Genomic DNA, 8058 nt, shown 5'->3' on the forward strand with positions numbered 1-8058 from the left:
ATGCTTGCTGAGCCTCCGGATATTGAGGTGGGCAGGGACCATCCTTCTGCTGTGCACTCTGATGTATGCATCAACTTGTTTTGCTCAGTTGCAAATGACTCAGAGAAAAGGAGGCGGACTGGAAGCTGCAAAGGAAGACTAAACACCCAGGACAATCCCGGAGGGAAAGCCCCAGATTGCAGGGATGCTGAGTACAGAGACAAAGGGGAGTGGGTGGCTGGGAGATGCTCAGGGCCAAAGCAGCACTAATTGAAGCACCACTTTTGAAACAGCTGCCCAGCTGCCTTTTGGATTGTGCCGTGTTGGTTTGGTTCGCCATAATGGTGGCCACTGGCCATAGTCTTCTGCTGCAGCACATACTAAGAAGAGGCATTGCAAAAGCTAACAAAGTTTCTAGCCCTCTGTGTGTGTGCGCTCCAGCTACAAACAGTTTGCCATTCTTCAATAGGGCCATTCACACATTATGTTCAACACTCTTACAACAAGTGTACAGTGTGCATGGGTACAGAGCTGTGCACAGGTACAGACATTCACGTGTTATGCTGGATGCAGGTACGGCAGTACACTTCCTATCTCTACCATGCATTTGAGGGACCTGTAACCAGGCTCACTTTTAAAATGGAAACAGGTGCAGTCATTCACATAAACACATGTACAGACAGCCATACACTCGTACAGCATAATGTCTGAGTCGGGCTAATGATTCTCTGGTGCTTTTGGTCTGGGATGCTGCTACTAGGAATGCTTGATGCCAATAGAAAGCTTCTTTCTGGGGTGAATAGCAGCAGCTCTGAAAGCACAATTTTCATCAGGACTGTGGCACAATCAAAACGTGCTAAACACCTTCTTGTGCACTGCAGTCCTGATCATTATGTCTCCCATGGCTGCTGTTTAATTTAATAAAAAGCAACACGGGGCCAAATTATGTGTTTAATGTAATCTGCAGTTTGGTTCTTACATGACAAATTCAGACCAATTCAGTGGAGAAGGAGAAGTGATTTAATGGAGGCTCCATGGAGCTTCCATGGAGCTGTCATTACTTCTCCTTTTCCACTGAATTGGTCTGCCTGTGGGCCTCCTTTTGGGGTATCTGCTCAGCTACTGCAAGGAAGAAAGATGCTGGGCCAGATGAACCTTTGGCCAATCCAGCATAGCTCTTCTTATGTTACTAGCCAGGACAGTGAAGAATGGAACTTCCATGTTCAGAGACAGTATACAACAGCAGGAGTGGGCTGGTTGCCTACATACCTTGCATGATCTGGCTGACCTCTGTTGGAAACAGGATACTGGGCTAGATGGACTTTGTTCTGACCCCAGAGTTTCAAGCGATTCAAGATGATCTCAAGCCCTCCCTGTCCTTGGTGTTAAACACTGACTGACCTGAGGCCAATTGTGGCCTCTTTCTGTACCCCAACCATAAAGTGGCCTTAAAGAAACTGCCTTTCTGCCTTTGGGAGAAAAGCCAATCTGCATTCCTTGGTGCCAGGCAAAGCCAGGACCCTGATCTCCATTTGAAACCTTTAAGGTGTTTAAAAACAATAGCGGAAGGCGACAAGAATAAATGGGGTTGGAAATAAACCTTGAGAAAAGTTAATGGGGTGAGAAAAATCCTTTAACAGAAGAATAACTAGAGGGTATGTTCAGATGATTGCTGGCCCCTGCCCCTCCCATTATGGACTTCTATTCCTGTATTCTGAAATCCTTAGCACTTAATTTGGAAGGTTCCCCCAAAGTATTTCCTCCCCATTAAGAAGGGCTTGCACAGGAGAGCTTTCTAGTGGATTGGCCCCTAATTTCCCAGACAGTTTCTAGGTAAAGATGGGTTCCTTCTGTAGCTGCCCTCCAGTTTTATTAAACTTTTAGAAACACAGACCTTTTTATTTGTGTATTGTAGTTTGTTCTTTTTAAATGGTAGCAGGGACATAGGGAAGAAGGTTCTGTGTTGCAGTATTGATTTGCTGTTCTGTTAAGACACTGTTAATTGTTGCATCTTGTTATCTGTCTGATAGCTCTATAAATAATATAACAGATAGTTTTAAAAAGGAAGATTTTGAGGATTTTAATCCAGGTTTAACTGAGCGGTTCCTACATTTTCTAATTTTACTCTGATCTGTCCTGGGACTTGCACTGCACTGCGCTAGCTTTTCTGACAAACAAGCAGAATCATTCAGGGCAGAGGAAGGAGATGAAGGCAGAGCCTCTCCAGGAAGGGAGCTTTTCACACGGGGCTTTTGAATCCCCTTCACTTGCATCTCCTCCAGAATGGAGGAGGTATATTCACATATTGGCCAGATTTACCCCAAGTCCCTGTGAGTTATCAGGGAGCAGTTCACACACAATTCAGGTTTTTCCACTGTGCATTAGAGTGTAACCCAATTTATACCCGGGGTAAAAAAATCCACTATTTGTATTGGTTTTTGGGGACAGCTTCGAGTTCGCAGTAAAGCCTCTCCGTAAACTCACAGTGAAACCTGCTGTGTGTAAAACCTCCAGGGTTGTTAACCTTGGGTAACCAGTTGTTGTTGAACGACAACTCCCATCATCTCATTCTAGCACTGTGACTGTTTTGACTAATTTGAATAGTTATTTTAAAATTATTTTAAATAGTTAAACTCTGAGGTAGATTCACGAGCTGGCTGATGGGAAGATGCTACCACATAGAAGACACATTTCTGTTGAGTGGCTGAGCTTTCCAGACCTTGGCAATTAAGAATATACAAACAGCCCTGCTGGATCAGGCCCAAGAAGGCCCATCTCACCCAGCATCCTGTTTCCCACAGTGGCCCACCAGATTTTATTTTATATTTTATTTATTTTTACATTTTATATCCCGCTCTTGCTCCAAGGAGCCCAGAGCGGTGTACTACAAACGTAGGTTTCTCCTCACAACAACAACCCTGTGAAGTAGGTTAGGCTAAGAGAGTGACTGGCCCAGAGTCGCCCAGCTAGTTTCATGGCTGAATGGGGATTTGAACTCAGGTCTCCCTGGTCCGAGTCCGGCACTCTAGCCACTACACCACACTGGCAAATGCCTCTGGGGAGCCCACAGGTAAGAGGTATGTGCATGCCCTCTCTCCTGCTGTTGCTCCCCTGCAACTGGGCTTCAGAGACATCTTGCCTTTGAGGCTGGAGGTGGCCCACAGCCACCAGACTAGATAACACAAGATGATATTGATGATTACTGATGATCCAGTCCAGACCATTACCAGCTCCGAGTCTCGAAATCAAATAAACACAAATCCCCAGTTCTCTAAAAGTTCAGTCTTTAAACAAATTGGGCAAAATCCAGACTCGTGGTCTTGACTAAGTACCATTGAAATCAATGGGACAAGTTAGTCATGGCTTAGTCATAGTCCAGATATTGTCCTCTCTTTCCCCCTTCAAAATCCCTCTGCAGATAGCAAAGTGGATGGAGTGTGTGTGGCTCCACCCCTGACCTTCACGCTGATTTCTTCCTTCACAGGGTGATCACACACAAATCTGTTGTCTGCACAGGGCTATAGGGGAGGAGAGCTGGTCTTGTGGTAGCAAGCATGAATTATCTCCTTTGCTAAACAGGGCCCACCCTGATTTGCATTTGAGTGGGAGACAGAATGTGAGCCCTGTTAGATATTCCTCTTAGCGGATGAGGATACTCTGGGAAGAACATTTGAAGTTCCAAGTCCCCTCCCTGGCAGCATCTCCAGATAGGGCTGAGAGAGACTCCTGCCTGCCTGCAACCTTGGAGAAGCCTCTGCCAGTCTGTGCAGACAATACTGAGCTAGATGGACCAAGGGTCTGACTCGGTAGAAGGCAGCTTCCTATGTTCTGGGGAATTACTACATCTCTGGTTGCCACAGAAATAAATGCATGATGAAAGTATTCGAGAATGCATCTCTAGAAAGACATGGGCTGGATTTTACACAAGAAGACACACCACCTGACATGACAGGTCTGCCCTTCATCCCAGGTATGCAAGTGTGGGCTGTGGTCAGTGAGGGCTCTTCTGTGCGTGCGACCAGAAAAAGCATGCTCATCTCTATCTTTGCTTCACGCATTGCAGGCCTGAGGTTCTCTCCCGAGGAAGGGAAAAATCTCCCAAACCAAGCTCAAATGAATTTAACATCATTTAATTAAATGACGACCAACGTGTTTACTTTTATGATCCCATTACGTGGATGGTGCTTTATACATTAACATAAGGAAACAAAAATTAAAATACAGGTCTCTTTTCCCAAGGAGATTAAAAGTTATCACGAAGCCTGATCATGTGTTCTGGTTTTTCACTACCCCTGGAAACTCCACCTTCCTTGACTAATGAATGTGGGTGTGAGAGGCATTCGGAGGCAGCCTGGTGAGGTGATGCTTGGAAGGGAACCGGCCAAGCAGGCATAGGAAAACAAGACAGCAGGGTGGAAGAACTTTTTGGATTGGGCAAGGCAGCCTTTCCCCCCTCAGCCTGGTGCCATTTCCAGGGGCAGTTTCGTCTGAGCCTTCTGCATCACAGCCTCATCCCGTCTGAGTTGGAAGCTCCCTCGGGCGAGGTTACGTCAGAATAAATGCAGTCTCAGAATGCAAAAGGGAGGTGCAGCCACTCAAATGAATAGCCCCCTGTCTGTGGACCCCAAGATTAGGGGTGGATCCCTCCAACATTTCATTTTGTAATCCTCTCGAGGCAGGGACCTGGTCTCTTGTAAAGTACCATGCATGCACTTTGATGGTGTGACTAGACACAATTGAAACAATATTAGTAGTACATATTATTAAAACACTAGTTGCATGGGTTTTAGCTTAACTGATGGCTTTCTCTGGTTTTCTGTTGCTACGTTTTCATATTTTACAGATTTGCTCTTACTGTTATGTTATTGTTAGGATGGTGTTCTCAAACTTGGGTCCCTGGATGTTGTTGGACTACATCTCCCATCAACCCCAGCAACAATGGCCAACAACATCTAGGGACCTAAGGTTGGTTATTTATGTGTGCATTTATTTATATTTACATTTATATAAATAAATGCAAATTTAAAATGCTCTTCCTCCAAGGAGCCTAGAGCAGTATACATGGTGACATTTATTCTCCCAGGAACCCTCTGAGGTAGGCCAGGTTGAGAGATAAGTGACTGGCCCAGAGTCACCCCTGCTAACTGGGCAAAGAGGCACCTTTTTAATGTGGTGATTCTCTTTATTTATAGCGGGGGAGAGTAACTGGCCCTCTCCACCCCCAGCACAGGACCTCCAGTGGCTGTTGCTGGTGTCTATCTTATGTATCTTTGTAGATTGTGAGCCCTTTGGGGACAGGGAGCCATTTTATTTTATTTATTTATTTCGCTGTGTAAGCCGCTTTGAAAACTTTTGTTGAAAAGTGGTATATAAATATTTGTTGTTGTTGAGTTCCATGGCTGAACGGGGATTGGACTCCGGTCTCCCGGGTCCGAGTCCAACACTACACTACGTTGGCTTCCCAAGGGTGAGAAAAAGGTTGAGAACCCTGTTCCAAGAGACCCTAAAGAGCAACAGCTGTAGCAGCTCACACGAGCAGTACATCTCTGAAAGGCAGACGGTGAGGGCAGGATCAGGAGCAGAAGAGAGGAGCCGTCCCTGGTCAAGAGCTCCAAAGAGTTGAAAGGTTCAGTCTGCTAAAGTGCAGCAGGGCTCATTTACAAACCGGGGCAGAAAAGGCTTCCATTCCCTTAGGGACAGTAAGTGACTTCATGCTCCGTTTTACTAAGTGCTGGAGATGATGGCAGCAAAGGGAGCCGGTATAGCGGAGTGGGTGGCAGATGTGAGCTGGGAAACCACCAGATCTTGCCTCCAGAGATGACAAGCAAGTGAGGCAGCCAGCCGCAGCCTCTCTGGCTCATGCCACTCACCAGGACCTCACCCTTTCCCTCTGGGTGTTGCATGGCACAGCCCAAGCCCTTCTTGCTACAGCTAGTGGGGAGAGGGAGGGACAGGAGGAATGGCAGGGGAAAGAGATGCCCTGGTGGTCTGGCCTCCTAGCCACTTGCGGGTGGGAGTTGATGGCTAAGCAAGCTGCTCTTTGCTCAGACCCCCCTCGTTATGTGAATGTTTGGCCGGCCACAATAGCCCTGTCCACACAGCCATATTGGTGGACATACATGCATGGTGGTACAGCACAGGATCACATCACACACACACACACACACACCGGGGGCGGGGGCTCTCTTGGAGGGCGCCTTCTGCACTTCTGAACTGGCAGCTACACCATTGGCCAAGCCAACTCATCAAGGACTGAATGTGGGAAGAGCCCCCTGAGCCCAACATTCACGCTGAAGAAGAAGAAGTCTTTAAATTCCTTCCTAAACTTAATTAGGGAGGAAGCGAATGTAAGATCAGGAGACGGGGAATTCCAAAAAGTGTGAGATGGTTACATGACCAGCATTAGTGTCCTGGCCCCAAGAAGTGCTTTGCTCACAGGCGGTTAAAGAGGAGCGACTGGTTTAGCCGGGGAATGAAAGCAGCACTCCCGATGGCATCTCTTTGCGGTGGCTGATGAAGATAACCAGGGTGAGGAAACTCAGGTAGCGCAATCTTTCTCAGTTGCACTGGCAGATGTCTTAAGAGTAGAAATCATAAGCAGAATGGTGGATCCTGTAGTCCTAATTGGTCCCAGGAGAACGCCCTGCCTTCCCCACTCAGTCATGCCCTAACACTCCCGATGTATTAATCCTGAGTAACTGTCACCCAGTTGCTGGGGAACCACTCAAGCATTTTAATTGGTTTTAATTGTTTTTGAATGGTTTTTATATTGTTTTGAGCACTATGTTTTCAATTGTGTCTTTTTATGTCTTTTAAAAGTTGTTGTACACTGCCCAGAGCCTCTGGATGGGGCAGTTTATAAATGTAATTAACAACAACAACAACAACAACAACAACAGGAGAAGGAAACAGCCTGAGGGCATCCCAGAGGCATTTGACTGCCCACTGTTAGAAACAGGATACTGGGGGCTAGGTAAACTCTTTGGTTTAATCCAGTAGGACTCTTCTTATGTATCCCGGTGTCATGGTTTTGATCACTAACATAGTTTAGTGTTTTCCCTTAAGCATGCACTGGAAGTGTTGCAGGCCAGGGTGAATCCACCTTGACACTGACTGAGTAGACATGAACATTACCCAGGTGGTAAGTTACAAAGGGGTGCCTGTATTCCTTTGGGGATGGGCCAGTAGCTCAGTGGAAGAGCATCTGCTTTCCATGCAGAAGTTCCCAGGTTCAATCCCTGGCAGCATCTCCTGGTAGGGCCAAGAAAGACTTCTGCTGAAACCTTGGAAATCTGCTGCCAATCAGGGTAGACATTATCGGGCTAGATGGACCAAGGGTCTGACTCAGTGTAAGTCAGCTTCCTGAGCAACCTGCGTAACCGCTTGGTAAGCTGGTTACTTGCATGTTGTCTTGCAAAGTGGGGAGGAGCATCTTAACGCTCCCCTGATCCTCCTCGGCACTTCTGATCAGCAGCAGAAATGTGGCCAGATTTTCCTTACCACATTGTGAGCAAATGCATGAGATCCTGCTGGATCAGGCCGGATGGACCAATCTAGTACAGCATCCTGCTTCCCACAATGGCCCATCAGACGCTGCCGGGAAATCCACAAGAAGGGCACAACAGCGATAGCCCCGCTGATCCCCCCGCTTGTCCCATCAGTCGGCCTGTTGCCTCTGAACCTGGACGGTCACTGCAGTCTTTCTGGCTAATAGTCAGCAGGGAAGCAACCTGTCTAGAGGGCAGGAGGCTGTTGGTTCAAACTACAAATCCCCGTTGGTGTGTTTCCCAGAATATGGGAAACTCCTATATCGGGCAGCAGCAATATAGGATTAGGAAGGTGCTCAAAGGCATAATCTCATACTGCACGGGAGAAGGCAATGGTAACCCCCTCCTGTATTCTACCAAGAAAAATCACATGGCTCTGTGGTCGCCAGAAGTCAACACCAACTCGATGGCACAAGCTTTCCTACCATCCTTCTTGGCCATGAATTCCACAGGCAAATTTTGCATTGTGTGAAGAACTATTTCCTTTTACCAGTCCTAAATTTCCAGGCAATCAGCTTCATGGGAACCCAGT

The 8058-nt window shown here is 47.0% G+C and overlaps 1 non-coding gene across 1 annotated transcript; it reads left to right on the forward strand.

Moving 5' to 3' along the window:
* Positions 1 to 7151: 7151 nt before the first annotated feature.
* Positions 7152 to 7232, forward strand: TRNAG-UCC (transfer RNA glycine (anticodon UCC)). The gene has a single exon. It is a non-coding gene; the product is annotated as a tRNA-Gly (tRNA).
* The last annotated feature ends 826 nt before the right edge of the window (positions 7233 to 8058 follow it).

The sequence above is a fragment of the Hemicordylus capensis genome, chromosome 8 (assembly GCF_027244095.1).
Source record: "Hemicordylus capensis ecotype Gifberg chromosome 8, rHemCap1.1.pri, whole genome shotgun sequence".
Classification (NCBI taxonomy): Eukaryota; Metazoa; Chordata; class Lepidosauria; order Squamata; family Cordylidae; genus Hemicordylus; species Hemicordylus capensis.